Genomic DNA, 16,779 nt, shown 5'->3' on the forward strand with positions numbered 1-16,779 from the left:
ATATCCCAAATTCTGCATTTAATATATCACATTGTAATTCAGCATCAGTAACAATTGTCTTACTATTCTTTCATGTTTCTTTGTATCTTAACCTGTAAATACTTTAAAAATAACTATCGTGTCTGACCTCTCTGATCACTAAGCGAATTTGAAATTTGGTTTTGAAGTTTTTGCTCTTTGCTTGTCTCTGTCAACAGAATGTTATGGTTAAATTATGTCTGTGAATTACATTGCAAATCTCTTGCATGGTACCGAATGCAGGTTTATTTTGTGGATTAGTTATATTTTACTTTGGCTTTTAGAAAAACATGAATTGATGTCACTGCTTGATATCTGTACAAAGAACAGCAGGAAACATTCAATTTTCTACTTCTACATCTAAACGTTTTCTTTAGTTGTGAACTGAAACGTGTTTACTAATCTATTGCTGTACTGAAAGCAAACTCTCAATTGAGAAAAAATTCCTGAGTGCAGTTTGGCACTTAGTAGAGTATGAGTGGAGCACTAAGATGAATTTCATTTTTCATTCTAGTTTGGATTTATTAACAGACACTCTATTTAATGTCAGGAGATGAATGGTCTGCGCGTTAGCCAGTTAATTTTTTTTTTTTATCTAGTATTATCTATTTAGTGTTATGTTTTTTGAGACATTCTGATTCTTCTGTGAGGAGCATTTAAATACCTCTACTCATCAGAGATATTAAATTAGTTTGGTGGTTTATCTACATCTTCATAAAAAACTGCATTGTTAAAACTGGAAGTGATTAGTTGCTACATTGTGGAATGACACTATTTATCCACTCTCCATTCTGAAGTTCATGAGATGAATGTCTTTCACACCTATCAGATGAATGGAAGCTTATTCCTCCACGTGTGGCAGATGATATTGTAGTTACAGACATGCCATCATGATACAGTGCCAGGACACAGTACCCTTAGGAAGCTTGAAAGAAAAATTTATCTTCAAGAAAGTCATCTCAACCTGGTTGGTAAATGTTACTAGGCCAGAATTGCTGATGATCATTTGTCTCAGGTTGGCACTGTTTTCTGCTTCACAAAAATATGGAAAATAAACAGGCAGATGAAGATGTCACTAAATCTAGCCTAAGATAAAGGTGTCTGAAGATGATGCATTATAGGTATATCACCCTACAGGAAAATACCTTCAAAATGATAAAGGAAACTTAAAAAAGAAAAAATAAAAAGAAAACAAACACCCTCAAAAGTCCAACCTTCTAAATATCTGACTGATACTCAGATGACAAATTTCTTAAACAAACAAATAAACAAAAACCCCAAACAAACAAAAAACAACTAAAACAACTAAACTGATCTTAGTTAGGCACTTAGTTATGCACGTTAGGCTCTTCTGATAGGGAAGGACAATGTTTCAATCTCTGTAAGAACTATGCAAGCTATTTTCTAACTCTGTGTTGATGTTAATGAGTTTATTTTAGGATTCCGGATTAGTTTTAGGTATGAAAAGGACTGGGATATGTGGTTCTGTATTTATAATGTTAAGGTATTTTCATTGTAGAAACATTTGGAAGTCTTCATGTTAGTCTTGACTGCATTTTGCTACTTGATATGTATAGACAGAATAAGAAAGAAACAATAATATAGCCAAGATAGTGCAAAGCTGAGAAAGATGAACAAAAGTAGCAGTTGGGAGTGTGGCCGATGCATTCTGAATGCCCTCAAGCACTCTACTGGCCATGCTGGTTTCCATGGTATGGATTTCTCTGACACTTCAGGCTGTCTGGTGTCTTGGGAAATTTGGATTGTCTTGAGCTCTCTGGTACAGGCATTGGAGTTGTTACTTACAGAGAGCCTAGTAAAATATGCTGCATGCCTTCATTTTAGTTTGAATTGTACTAGCAAAAAATGAAAATCCCTCTGAAGTTTGTAAAAATACATTGGACTTACAGCTCTATAACTAAAAGCTGAATTTTCCTCAAAAGCTACAGCTCAACTGCTTTAAACCTTTCTCCTTCAACAAATACTGAAAAACGTTATTTGTGATAGGATTTCCTGCCAGTTAGCTGACAGTGGAACAGAATATACCCTAGGTATTACTTATGCCTTTTCTCCACGAGACCACGAACAACTCATTCACTAATACTATAATCCCAGCGCTTTTTGCTCCTTCTGCATAATGTGACAAAGCAGCAGCTACCAAAGCCTGATGGAATCAGAGGGAGACCAGAAAAGTGCCAAAATAGCCCAAACCACTGTAGTGTGGATTAGAGTTGGGAGCATATATGGAATGGAAGTGAAAGCACCAAGTAATGCTTTTCCTTTATGTTTTGAAACTGCCCTCATCAGCCCATACTGTAAGCAGTGGTGCAACACGAGCACAATAGGCACCATGCCTGCTGCTGAGCACTGCCTGTGGCCACTCTAACTCTGGGATAAGTCAGGTCCAGATTTGTGCATGTAAAGTCTTTATCCAGCAGTGAGGAAGGCTTCGACTACATCTCTGGGATGTTTATATTGTGCTCAAGATAGACAACTGTGCATAGGTCTGGTATGACAGTGGAGTGACAGATACTGTTGCCTTGTGCCCTATGAATTTACCTGAACTAGAAATTTTGCTTTGTGGATTAATTGTAGAGAATTATTACAACAGAAATAAGATCTATTTTATCAGGTGTCTTTCCTGCCAGAGCTTTGGAAGAAATTTAATTTATTTCATTTTGGTATTTGCTGTGTTTTTTGACAGAACTAATGCTCTAGCTTTTTTGAGACAGGATTAAAAGATAGCAAAATAGAGACAACTTCGTGAAATACAGATTAATAGGAATAAAGTATGGGGCTGTACTAAATGGACTATAGAACTTCTTCAAATCTAGGGATGTTTGCTAAGAGCCAAGGCTTTAATCTATTAGGTTAATCTATGAAGCCTCTAAATGGCAGCTTGATATGTGAGATAAATGAAATTCTCTAAGAACAGCATTCTGGACAAGCTTCAACCTTTTTAAAGTTGTCAGTGATTAAAGACAAAATATCGTTAATATTTTTAGTCATCAGAACAGTGCAAGAAGGTGCATTTTAGTCCCATTTTACCAAGTGTAAATTCATACAGAAAAATTAGATTACTACAAAGGTAAACGAAATCACCTGATAAGAGCTGAAGTGAAAGAAATGCACATTACTTCTCAAATAACTGTATGTGGTCATCGGGGTGTTCCAAGAATAACCAAAATTGGCACTCCAGCTGAAGAAACCAGTGAATTGTTCCCTTCAGAAAACATATACATCAATTTCTCCCTCTTACAGTGGAAAAGTGGCTGAAAATAAATGTAATAACAACCCGTGGAAAGAATAAAAGACTAACATGATTTTTTAAATGGTACATCAAAAAGTTGACATTTTAGGGGAACCTAAGTATTTTTAGCTATTGTAAGATGGTTCTTTGCATAATGTTCAAATGTAATTTCTTTTTCTAGCGAATAGCAATAGAAAAATCTAGATATTATGTTGGCAAGTGTGGACATTGTGGAAAAGACAGATGCTATTAGCATTCATCTCAGTGGGAATTCCAATGAAACCATCATGCTTCCTGCACACAAGTAGGTCAAGGAAGACACTTCCAAAATTTGTACTTTTTAGTTGTAAGTAGGAAAATTTCCCTCATTTTCATGTCCAAAAGGCCACATTAAACCTGACCTCAAGCTTATGAGAAGTTTTCTTTGACTTTTATTTAGAATCCCTTCAGCTAGGAAATTGCTTTTTGTTGTCATTTAAAATATATTTCACTGTTAACATTACTCAGCATTCTAAAAGAAGAGCTTTCAATCCAGTTCTGGAGGTACAGTGCAATCTTGACTTTGCTGATATCAGTGGCATTTTTTTCCACTATTCTGATGGGATTAAGATTTTCTTCCAACTATTTTATTGTATCAGTTGCTTTCATTGGATTTTCTTTGCCCTTCTAGTTCTCTGGTTTGCAAAAAAACATATATTTTTAGACAGAGTAGCATATGTTTGTATATATAGAAACTTTCAGTTCCTCGTTTAAGCAATGAGTTATATTTGCATAACTGTGGCATTTTAATGTTTTCATCACTCACATCTGTATGAACGTAATGGCTTTTTTCTTTTCTCCAACTATGTAAGCACTGCACAAAAAAAAAAAAAAGCAGAATTCTAAAACATGCTTCTTGCACAGTTTCTTCTAAGAATTAGCCTACTTTTTCACAGCAAGAACACTTACTCTGCCTGCCAGACACAAATTGATGGCAGAAAAACACTCACCAGCCAGTTTTGCAGCTTTTCTCTATAATAATACCAAATCTGATGAGAAAGTTTTGATGAGAGCTGGAACAATAGCAAAATAGGGATGTCTAATATTCACAAAATGTTTCCAAGCAGTGTTTTATTTTTTTCTTCAATGAAAGTATTTGGGAATATCTTGAAATTAAAATTTTTCTTTTATAGATTAAAAAAATGGTATAATTTGCTATTCTAGTGTGTTCACAGATATAACTATTAACGAATAGACTACTCCAATTTTATTGTAATGTCTTTAAATCTCTCCAGCACTTAAGCAGAATTTTATACTCTGTCAAGTTAATGTTTTGTTTCCTTTCACCACTGTTAAACATTTCTCTTCTTCTCTCCAGACTGTCTACCAAAACACAAATATTTTTCTATCTCCAGCTAATACATTCGCAACTTGAAAAGATAAGAAATTCTTAAATAGCATGAATCACTTGTGAATAAAAAGCTCCAGGTGGAATTTATTGTTGGTGTGTCTGTAGAAATTGACATCTGGGACAACAATTTTTACCTTAACTACTATGTATTGTAGTTTGTTCAGCTGCAGGAAGAGAATGGTAATATTTACACCATAGGTGATTTTGGAAGAATGAGTACTGTGAAATGTTTTGAGACCGGTGCTGACACCTGTCAGATTTCTGGACTATGCATTATAGGGCTTTGGCTTGAAAACTGGGCTGAAAAGCTCAGGCCTGCTTGTATTACAAATGGATAGAAAATCTCCCCTTGACTTCTGTGGTGCTGATCATGACCTGCACTATGTCTGTGAGGTTGCACACTGAAACTGTTGTGCAGCCTGGACCAGAAGCCTTAAACTTGCAAATGTCTGTCATATCCCTAAATAGGTGTTAAAAGATGGGCTTGCTAAGGATTCTTGTAATTTCAGGGAATTTCTAATTCAGCAACTCTTGAATTACTTTTTAAAGTTTACCTCCTAAAATAAGAGTCATTCTTAAAGAAAAATATCATAAATATTTTGGTGTACCCTTGTTTTTTATGTCTAAGCAGTACTCACAAAATTAAGACACATTAGCAGAAGCATGAAAACAAACTTGCATACTGTCTTGACATGTGTATCTCATGGAAGGATTGCTAATTAGTGAAAATGCCATTCATTATGAAAAGTGATTCATTTTTGGGAGTGGATGATACCTACTGATGCCACATGGCATAGAATCAGTGGCGTGGGAACCAGTAATGACCAATTTTAAAGTTCTTGAGAGAGATTTCAGTGTTCCAAATATTGAAAATGTCTCCCATGGAAAAAATTGGACTTCTACTCCATTGTCATCACAGAAGGGGTTGCTTTTAGGAGAACATGTGAGTAAAGAAAAATAAGAAATTGCTAATGGAGAAAAAGAAATCATAGAATCACAGAATGGCTTGACTTGGAAGGGATCTCAAAGATGATCTAGTTTCAACCCCACTGCTACAGGCAGGGTTGCCAACCACAAGATCAAGTACTAGATAAGGTTGTCCAGGGCTCTGTTCAACCTGGCCTTGAACACCTCCAGAGATGGGACATCCACAACCTTTCTGGGCAGCCTGTGCCAGCACCTCGCCACCCTCAGTGAAAGACTTCCCCTGACATCTAATCTAAATCTTCCCTCCTTTAGTTTAAAACCATTCCCCCTTGTCCTATCGCTATCTACTTGTGTAGAAAGTTCATTTCCCTCTTGTTAACAATCTCCCTTTAAATACTGGAAGGCTGCAGTGAGGTCTCCCTTGCAGCCTTCTCTCCAGACTGAACAAGCCCAGCTCTTTCAACCTGTCTTCATAGGAGAGGTGCTCCAGCCCTCCGATCATCTTCATAGCCCTCCTCTGGACCCTCTTGGAAAGCCTCACACCTGTCCTGTGTTGGGGGCCCCAGACATGGACACAGTACTGCAGATGAGTCCTTACAAGGGCAGAGTAGAGAGGGACAATCACCTCCCTGTCCCTGCTGCCACTCCTCTTCTGATGCAACCTAGGATACTGTTGGCCTTCCAGGCTGCAAGTGCACACTGCTGGCTTTTGTTAAGTTTTTCATCTACCAGGGCCCCTAAGTCCTTCTCAGCCAGGCTACTCTCCAGGAGTTCTCCCAGCCTGTACACATCTGGGATTATCCCAACCCAAGTGCAAAAAAAAAAAAAAAAAAAATCTATCCTACTTTTAATTTTGGAACCAAGAACAAGTAGTGCATGCTGACCACTATCTGTGGCAGAGGGTGAACAGTTCTCATGAGAATGACCTGGTCTGAGCATAGAAGGCATGGAGTGTCCCCATAGTGGGAGCAGGTGGGCTTTACCAAGGCCCAGTGCTGGAGGACATGGAGCCATCAGGCACCAGCTGCACATGCTATGCTGAGAGAGAGCAGAAAAGGGAGTGGGTGAGCCTGACAGCTCTTCTGCTCCAGTTCTTGCTGGCTATTTTGTTTAGTGCTCCTCCTGTCACTCAGCAGTGAAAGATCTGGTTATTGAGCTTCTAAAAATACAACCTTTTGCCCCTTCTTCCACCTTTTCAAAGACCAGAGGCACACCTTATCTCAGCAGGTGAAAAGCTGTTAGCTCTGTGAGCCAGGACAATTTGTTTTTTTGGAAATGCCTAAATCCATTCTTCTGATTTGTTATTTATTCTCCAGAATCAATTATACCTTTGTGCAGCAGCAGCTTTGTTAGACTAAATACCTATTAAAAGCTATGTTAGCTACCTCGTGGCAATGCAGGAGCAGGGTGGCTTAGTGTGGTCTCATCATTAGGGTATATACTCAGCTCCCAGGACTGGCACGGTACAACTAGAAGCAGAATAAACATGCAAGAGTTATCATAACCATTAGTCAGATTTAGTTTTCTACCTGATCTTTTGTTAGTGTTTTTTCTTGCTGTATCTACTTAAACTGAGGTTACCTGTTCAAAGTAGAATAGCATTTTAAAGAGCATATGTTAGCGGTAACCACAGCCTGTTTTGGAAAAAAAGAAAAAAAAACAAAACCCAACACACAGAAATAAGATTTTGAAATATCAAAAAACAGGGATGAAAATTAAGAGCTTTATAACATTCCAACATGAAAATATCAGGGTCTATTGGAAATATCAGTCTCTTGGAACTGAAGGAAATTTTGAACATATTAACGTTCATGTAATTTGCATGCTTACATACTCAGAAACTCATTAGATAATTAATATTAAATCAACCAGAGCGAGTAAATAAAGGTAGCAAAGAGAAATGGTGAAAATTTTCTTTTACCAGTAGAGCAAAACAGCCCCCTGTACATCAGTTGGAGGACTGGAAATGATTAACTCACCCTTGCGTGGGATGGACAAAACTGAAACTGATGGTTAATGATTGTTCAAAGCTTGATTCATCATTAATGGATTTTATGGAAATCTAAAAATCATAATTATCTATTTAGTTCTCAGTGATAGTTCTCAGTGAGCAATCTTCCTCTTTGGACATTGCAATGACAAACCTCTAGAGTTAACTTCCTGCCGAGAAGGTGGCTGTTCCCATTTTACACACTTCATGTCTCACTTTGTATTTCTGCACTGGTTGGTCTTGGCTTCTAATGTGCAGGTTAACTTTGCAGCCATTAGTGTCCTCGGATTCCCTGTTGCTGTAAATTAGCATTGTTTGGAATTTCAGAAAGAGTTGGGTCACATTATTTTAAAATGCCATCGTATCTGTGGGTAGAGCAAATACAACTGAATAAATACAGCTTTAACCATAGGTTGCTTATGCTTTCCCTAATATATCAGTAATTTGCCTTTGATTTTGTTGTGATATATCATTTAATAGTGTAGGAATCTTAAGGGAAGACTGAAGCTGAGTGACGTTTTTACTTGTATTCTCATTGACTTTATTTTTTACATTCACAGTCTGAAGAAATATCTCTCCTTAATGTGTTATCCCCTTATGTCACTTATTCTTTGTTCTGCTTGTCCACAAAACTTATAAGAGCATATGTAAATTAGGTTAAATCTTAGTGTATATTCACGAGAGCATCTTAGATCATTTAGAACTTTAATTGCGTTGCAGAACTTGAAGCCACTGTGAAAAGACACCTGCAAAAAGGTTGTGCCTCTGCTCTGCAGGTCTCTAGAGAAGGATGCTTTCAGATTCCTTGTGCTCAATTAGGGTTTACTTGAACTTTCAGAGCAGTCCATGGAAAGGTATCTCAGGCTTTAGTAGGATGCAAACACCAATCACTGCAGTGTCAGAAAAGCTAATTTAGGCTTATTTTGTATGTTTTCTATTGTGTTCTGGGGCAAAAGAGATGTTGTGGAATCTCCTCCTTGGAGGTATTCAAAAGTCACTTGGACATAGTCATGGGCAACCCACTCTAAGTTGAGCAGGCTGCTTGGGCAAGGTGATCTCCAGAGGTCCCCTCCAACAACTATTCTGTGAAAAGGGAGCAGGAACAGTTTTTTTTTTTAAAGTACATGCACGTGAAAAAGGACCAGAGCTTGCACACAGATCCACTCAGGCATCTACTCCTTCACTGGTCAGCATGCAGCATACATGTAATCTTGGCTATCATTCCCAGATAATGAATAGTTATTGATAAACACTGAAAGCTTATGCTGAACCATGCACTGTTCAAGACAGGCTATCCTTGCCTGGTACCACCATCGCATCTGTTTTCATAACGCAGTGAAACAACAGGAAGGAATCAACAAGAAAATTCTGCCCTCAGTTACAGCATTGTTAACACAGAGTAACTGACTCCATCTGTGCTGGATTTATTGTTTGGCACAAGAGCTAAATTATGTCAAGCGTCATATCAATTCCATTCATTCCAAGGGACTTATTTTTTATTTACTTTTTCTTTGGATGGTGTGTTGTTTTACTGACACTAATACAAGGTGGCAGTGAATGTGTGCTGCTTTTGCATTTAATTCATCTATATACTTTTCCTGTATGCTATTTTCATAACAATTTGTGTAATGCTAGTTTTAAAATAAAACGTAAAATAGGCAGGATAAAGAATAAATACAATTCACCTCTATGCTCAGATAACACAACTATTACAAATGTAATTAATGTACAGTTCACAGGGTCTAGCTGAAATTCTGTGCAGAATCATTATATCCTGTGACCTTCCAAGCTCTCTACTGTTTACTGTGAAATTTGTTGCTAGAAGATTTCTCTTTTTGCTTTCATTTCCTGAAATGTGTGCATTGTAGCAGCCATCATGAAAACTTCAGGTATTAAAACACAAGGTACAGAAACATAAGAATCCAATAATCTGATTGTGTGTGATAGACTGTAGCTCTTTAGAATTACTTCTGAGCATTATTTGATGGTTATAGTCTTGCACACATTAGTTCTAAAAAATTTTAATTGCTGAGGAGCTTACACCCACCCCAGTAAGCAACCAGAATCCAAATTAATGCTAATGAGAATTGTTCATACATCCCAAGGAGAAAAGGATGCTAGAAAAGTCATTTTTCTCCTGAAGCAGCTTGTCTCCTTGACTGTCAGGAGAAGGAATGCATACCTTAAGAAATCAGTCTTCTCTTGTTAATTCCAGCTGAAATGCCTCAGAAATGTTTCTTGCAAGTGTTCTGACAGAAAGTACAGAGAAGGATTGAAGGCCTGCTCCTGCACTGCTGTGACTGGAACTAATGCAAGAAGGCTTTTTAAAAGGAGTATAGGGACGTGGCCCCACAGACAAAACGGGAACTTAGGCATTCATATCCAAGTCAAAGTAAAGCTTCTACATCTGAAAAACTGAAAACAAAAAGCAGAAGAGCCTTCCCAAAAAGTAGAAGCTTCTTAACAGATCAAAAATATTTAACAAATGGAAATAAGCACTTAGTTCTCTAGTGTTCAAAGGAAGAAGGGCTTGCAAAGTCTGGTGCTGACAGCATAAAATCTTATGAGAGGAAATGATCAGGAAGGGCCCCATACACATGAAATGCAAAGCAAATAAGTATTTTAATTCAATCTGTCAAAATTAATTAGAAACAAGATTAAAAAAAAGAACACAATCAGATGAAGCATTAGCTTATTAATGTTAATTCCTGTTCTGTTATTGTTTGTGATAAACTGAGTCATAGCTATTTGCTTTGCAGTTGATTAACGGCTCTACAGAATCTGACTTTTATGTATACCCCTTTCAGTTTGTGAAGAAAATATCTTTTGGCAGGGACAAGCTCATAGCTGTATCTCCCCAGCCTGCTTCAGAAGTTGCAGAGTGAGGTTTTGGGGATCAAGGTCTTGCTGAGGCTTCTCCTGCAGGAATTCCCTGCCCTAGGCTACTGTGCATCTTTCAGGGAAGGTCCTGGGAGCTGCTCTCAGCTGTTGGCTATTAGGAGGAGATCCAGAGAAGGCCCATGAATGTACGCTGCATTTGCCCTGAGCTTCGAGCATGATCTGATCCATGGCTATTTGTCACAGCTTACTCATTGTATTTCACAGCATACCCTCTCGGTCTTTCCCTTCCATGTGCACTCTGGAGATACTTGCTCAGCCTTGGCACTGCTCTCGTGTTCAGCATAGCTGTCAGATTACAATTGCTTTGCACATGGAGGCAGGAAAAGCATGTGTCTGCTTGCTAGTGAATGCATAGGCATTTTTGCTCATTTGCATTGGGTGGATCTACCACTCTAGGCATAAGATCACACCCCAGATTTTCTTTATGCCTTCTGCCAGATTGTCATGAGGGATATTACTGTAAGTGCCCCTGAAGATTAGCTGTGTGCTTTTGGAAGAAACACTACACATCTGGACTGAGTGTGGGAAGATGTGGTCCAGGAGTTGATTATTTTGATCAGACTTGTCAGATGTTGAGAAAGCATTATCAATCTGTTCTTACTGGAATAATTAACAGATTACTGTTCTGGGACGTATAAAGGATGGATTGGTAGGTAAAGGTAGAAGATTCAGAAAGCATTATCTCTAAGGCATAATGTACATTCTGCATTTAAACTTCTAAGCTTTCATGTCTTTATGCTTAAAAATAACCACAAATAAATGGCTGTCTTGTTGAATGAGCAGCAACAGTCTTAAAAAAAATATAGACAAGTAGATGTATTTATTATGTATAAGAAAAATAAAAATATAATTTTCAGCTACCCTTTCTGTTAATGGAAGCTACATAATCCATTAAAATTAGCAGAGTTGACATTTTACACTTAAAAACAAACCATAAAATACCTGCATTTTTACCTAGAAATCTCTGTATGTTCCTAATCATATTCCTATGCACACTAAGAAGTAAATGGGGCTGGGGGGAGAGGCACAAAGGAGGCAGACATTTTGGAATCACTGTAGTGTGGAGATGGCTGTGGAGGTATTTCATTTATGCCTTATTTCCCAGAGTGATGTGATAAGTTAGGTGTCCTTGTACCATCCCTAACTCATTGAGACAGCAGTGAACTCAACCAAAAAATCTCAGCCAGGTGAGTTACTGGCTTTTTTTTTTTTTTTTTTTTTTTTTTATGTAGTAGGCTGAAATCTGGGAAGTGAAAATGAGGATCTTTGCTTTCTCTTGGCCTAAGAGGGGTTGAATCAACTGCTTCTGTTTCCTGAGAGAATGTCCTAGCAGACAAGAAACAGAGCACTTTTTGCTGAGGTGATGCTGTCTCCACTGAACCCTGCTGTTGAAACTCCACCATTACAAAACCGAGATGAAAGTGAGGGAAAAGAGAGTTGAAAAATGTTCAAATGGAGTGCCTATGTATTTTATACTGACTTATTTTTTCATATAATTTTTATTCTTATATTGTAAAATAATACTTTTTTATATTTTACAATTTAAGCTTTCATTGAATTGAGTAGCAGCAGATAAAGATACTGTTTTTGTTTTCTTGTATTTTGTCTTTAAATTTGTGTAGCTACCGGTGGAACAATCAGTTCCAGTGTTGCTTTATCTGCATGTTCGTAGCTTATTAATAAATAGCATTTTCTGAGTGGCACAAAGTATCAGCCTCTGATTTGGCTGGAAGGTTCAAGCGCTATAGAGCAATCCCATCTTTATTTGCTCTAGTTTCTCACTGGCCATGATACAAAATATTAATAGCAATTTAACTATAGCTTAGCATAATATATATATACATGCACATATATTTTTTCAAATCTGAGTTTTAATTAACTGTGAATGAACCTGATATGCAGTCACTTGTGCAGAAAATGTAATCATATTTTATGCATTTGAAACTTTTGGATGCCTGCAGTACACGAAGAACACTTTGAGTACTTGAATTATTACATATTTCATTATAATGTAATTCTATATTAGATATTCTATTTATGCAGAATCCAAAAATAGTCTGTGCTGTGTAGCAATGCAAATTTCAGTGAATAATCCACAAAGAATTTCAAAACCTTAACCATTTGTGACATGCGCTTTTCTGTATCTTTAATGAAGAACCAGGTTTTGAATAAGTCATACTGCGCTTTTCATGAGTAAAAACCATGTCTGAGCTTCCCTATTAAAGAGTCTATCAATTCTTATTTTAGTCATATTGAAAATATAAGGGTTTATCAGTATGCTTCAAAATTCCTGAAACTGATTTTAGATGTTCTGATGACAGTTAAAGTGCAAATCAGGTTTCTGTGCTCTATGGCTGTGCTCCCCCTTCCCACCTGGCAGCTGGTTGTTGGGGAATGAGACAGCATAAGCAGCTTCATGACCAAGGCTACACAGGTTAGTGTGATAGCTGAGGAAATATCTGCTTCCCTCATATTTTCTTATTGAGGAATCCAGCTTAAAACCATGTTGGATGGAATGGAATTTCCTTCCAACTAGTTTAGAAAAGAGTGGACATTAATATAGAATGTTTGTGAAGGAGGCTCTTACTAGACCGAAGCCAAAGATGTGTAATGAAAGGCTTAAAGCCTGTATATTTCAATAGCTTCTCCTGTACTGGTATAAACTGAGACTGACAGACTGCCCTGAAGTTTGTGATGTTACCCTGATGTTAGAAACGCGGGTGAAGTTGTCTCTGAGTTCAGCCCACAGATCCTCAACAGTATGTCACAATGAAGTGAGGAAGGAGCCTCTTCTTGAACTACTTAGAGACACTGCAAAGCAAGAGCTGGGGATTTTCTTTAACATAGGTGGTACTGAGCAAAGTTTGCCCAATGATGGTATAATAAAAGATCCAACAATAACTTTTTATTCCCGAATTCTTTATAAATAACTATTTACTGTTGCTTAAACATTTGAAGGTATATTTCAGTGCATTATTTTAAAAATATGCTATTTCAAAGAATCATAGAGAAAAGTTTCATTTTTTAACGGTTTTTCTCTACTTGTGCATCCAAAATTAAGTATTGAAGGTACAACAATGCGGTAAAGAATCAGTGTGAAAAATCATCAGGTTGCTTTTAGGAGTAGAACACACCATATGCATTTCTAATGAAAATGCAGCAATACATTCAAAGTCCATCACCACTGTTTAGGAACATTCAAAGAATGTGTGAGAGATTTTCTATTCATAGCCTGACTGTGTCCCTACTACACAATTACATGGAAGACCAAACTTTTTTTAAAAAATTGTCTCAAAAAATAAAACATCCTTTAAAATAACTTATAGATACATATTCAACAGGTTAAAACCTTTTTTTTTTGCACCATGCATCATTTTGCATGAGGTTAAAAAAAAATCTGATCAAACTCAGCAGAGCAAAATACTTATACTTTCATGTGATTAAATCTGCATTTCTTAACTTTCTGTGACAGTATTTCTTACTTTTTGAAATAACAGCCCCACAAACACTGGGCCCACACATTTTTGATATGATTTTAGTTGTCCTTTAGGTAAACCAAATACTCTTTGTGAATGTTAGCATTACAATCAATTAATTGTTATTCCACTCCCTCCGGGTACTTCTGTGACCAGCTGTGACATAGACAGAAAGGAAACACCTGAAAATGTTCTGTGCAGCCAGCTACTCCTCTGTTGCCCACCTTTAGGAATGCCTCCTTTTTTCTAATAGAATAACATTCACAGAATAAGATAGTTGAACTCTTCTCTATCATAGATCAAACTCTTCAAGTCACAGCATATTCCTATTCCCCTCTACCTCTAAGAATGGAGAGTAAAAGGTTTTGAGGTTGTGATGGTGGCTGTGATGCAGGTTTCATGGTAGTAGAACCGGTGCTGTGCTTGGATCTTAGGAGGATTTTCTTAAATAAAGTCCAATTTGACCTATAGATAATGACAACTAGCTGTCTACTGATAAAGTATCAAAAATACTGTCACCAAATTTTCTTCATCTGACCCTGTAAAGGTTTATGTAAATGTCAAATCTGTATTTGATGAGTAACTAAGCAGTTCTCATTGTGCAGTGAAGGTCAGGATGATAAGTTTTGTCAAATAGACTTCACTAGCAAGGCCATGAACATACTTGGCTAAGAGGAATGATGCTAGTTTTATAAAACAAAAACTATTCAGAAGAAGTCCACCACTCTCTGTTAGGATGACTTGAACCTATAGAAGTCAAGAGGTTCCTGAGTTCTAGGTCTGTGTTTATGAAAAATAAAAGGTCAGTCTTCATTTTCAGAAGGGCTCTGCCGATTTTTTTAGGCAGGTGAATTAATAGGCTGTATTCCTCTTGGCTTTGTGCTCTGACTTTCATTGTACTCTTGAAGCTATTAGAACAATATTAAGACAAAAGACCACCTTTGTCCCTCCTGTTTTGGACCAATGCATCCTCTGACAGTTGTGAACTCATGACATGTAATGCGTCATCACCTCATGAATGCCCACAGTCAGCCATAAATCAATATTTTGATTTTTCTTATTTATCCCCTCCACCTTCCCTTTGCATCCCTTTGAGAAGTGCCAAGAACTGATGCTAAGACTGGTTGATTAACCGTATATTTGAATGCATGATGATGCACATGTTATGGTGAATCAGACACCTATTTCAATATCATAAAATAGGAAACAGCTTTTGAGTTTCTCTGCTGTTAAGAATTGCATTATTTTGAATCACTGATTGCTGGAGTGTTCTTAATTTTTTTCCCCATCATTTGTACTTTTGCCTTAGCCTTATGGTGTTTCTGTTTTTGAGGATGCTGAAATAGTTGAATTCAGCTCACAGCTATTTGAGCCAATACCAACAGTGCCTGTTCTACAGCAACCACTGAAGTGGGAAGGGTGCCAGTGTACAGACAAAGCTTCCAAACAAGACCTCTTGAGGGTCTGATCCATACCCCCTCTGAAGGCATTGTCAGTGACCTTAGGGTTTTGCATCCTGATAATAGCTTTCCATAAAAGAGTTCAATTCAACAGTACTTTCTAATACATGGCCTATCATTAATGTGCCCACTGGCATTCCTGGTAATAACCTTAATCATTCTGAATTCCTTTATAGTCTCATGGCTTTTACAACAACACTGCTGTGATTTAACATTAATAACAGACCCTTCCTAGGAAGCAGTACCAATTTCTTGCTTAGGTAATGTTATAATTAGCAACATCTTGCTGTGAGAATTGCTGCTATAAAAGAAGTACCATTTATAGATGGTATTACATATGCGGTGTGTACTGCACGCACATCCAAGCATCCTGATATATGCTAAGTGGCTGGAAAGGCAATAGTGAAAGATACAAATGCATAAGAACATTTGAAAACACTTTAGATGTAATGTAAATTAATTTTTGCGCATTCAAGGCTGTAAATGAAAAAATAGGAGACTTGGAAGAAAGATCTAACATGGTTACGCCTATGTTATGAGCTTTCAGTACTTTTATATCATATTTAGGTCTCCTCTATACTGTTATGTATTGTCAGCCAACAAACTATGATTTCATGCTTGAGTGGACTGATAAAAGCCTAGTCTTCTGCTGCTTTGTATGTTCAGGCTGCACTATGCTGTAATAATAAAGTGAGAAGGGGAGGGAAAAACAGAATTAAAAATTGTCATAAGGAATAATAATCAATATCCGTCAGTAAAATCTACTATAGTAGACAGCATAGTAGATTGATTAGCAGTTTGTTCAGGTCAATAAACTGGGATTCCATTCAGTACGTTAAGCTTTGGAGCAACTTTGGAGCAACTCCTTCAAATTCTGTACTTTGTCTCAGGAGGAACTGTAAAAGACAGCTATACAGGTAGAAGTAAGTTGCAGAACTGCAAAGTGTTTTTTTAAAGTAGGAATTTTTCTACTTGTAAATTTTGTCTGTGCTAGAGTATTTGACTACGGCTGTTAACACAGTACCTTTTCATAATGTTTGCCTGTAAGAGAAATCCTCTGAACTTAGCTCTATCTTGTTACTGTATTTGCTGAATTTCTTTTATGCTAAAGCCTAAATCTTGATGCTGTCAAGATTTAACATGCTACAACTGTCTACAGTGGCTTAATGCAGCTGAAAAAAAAACCATTACAGAAAAACGAAAGTGGTTCTGCAAGTTGGATTGCCTGACTGGGGCCTTGGTTGTATGAATACTATGTGCTTATAGTGGGACTTGAAAGTCTGCTGAGCAGCTTCTGAACTTGGTAAATCGAGGAGGAATGGCTCGAGTGTCTCAGCTCTCAGGGATGGGCAAAGATTGCTTTGGCT

General features: G+C 37.3%; 1 protein-coding gene across 4 annotated transcripts in view; it reads right to left on the minus strand.

Moving 5' to 3' along the window:
• The window catches only part of SLC9A9 (solute carrier family 9 member A9), a 187,400-nt gene that overhangs the window by 25,329 nt on the left and 145,292 nt on the right, over positions 1-16,779 (minus strand). The window lies entirely within an intron of this gene.

The sequence above is a fragment of the Numida meleagris genome, chromosome 4 (genome assembly GCF_002078875.1).
Source record: "Numida meleagris isolate 19003 breed g44 Domestic line chromosome 4, NumMel1.0, whole genome shotgun sequence".
Taxonomy (NCBI): domain Eukaryota; kingdom Metazoa; phylum Chordata; class Aves; order Galliformes; family Numididae; genus Numida; species Numida meleagris.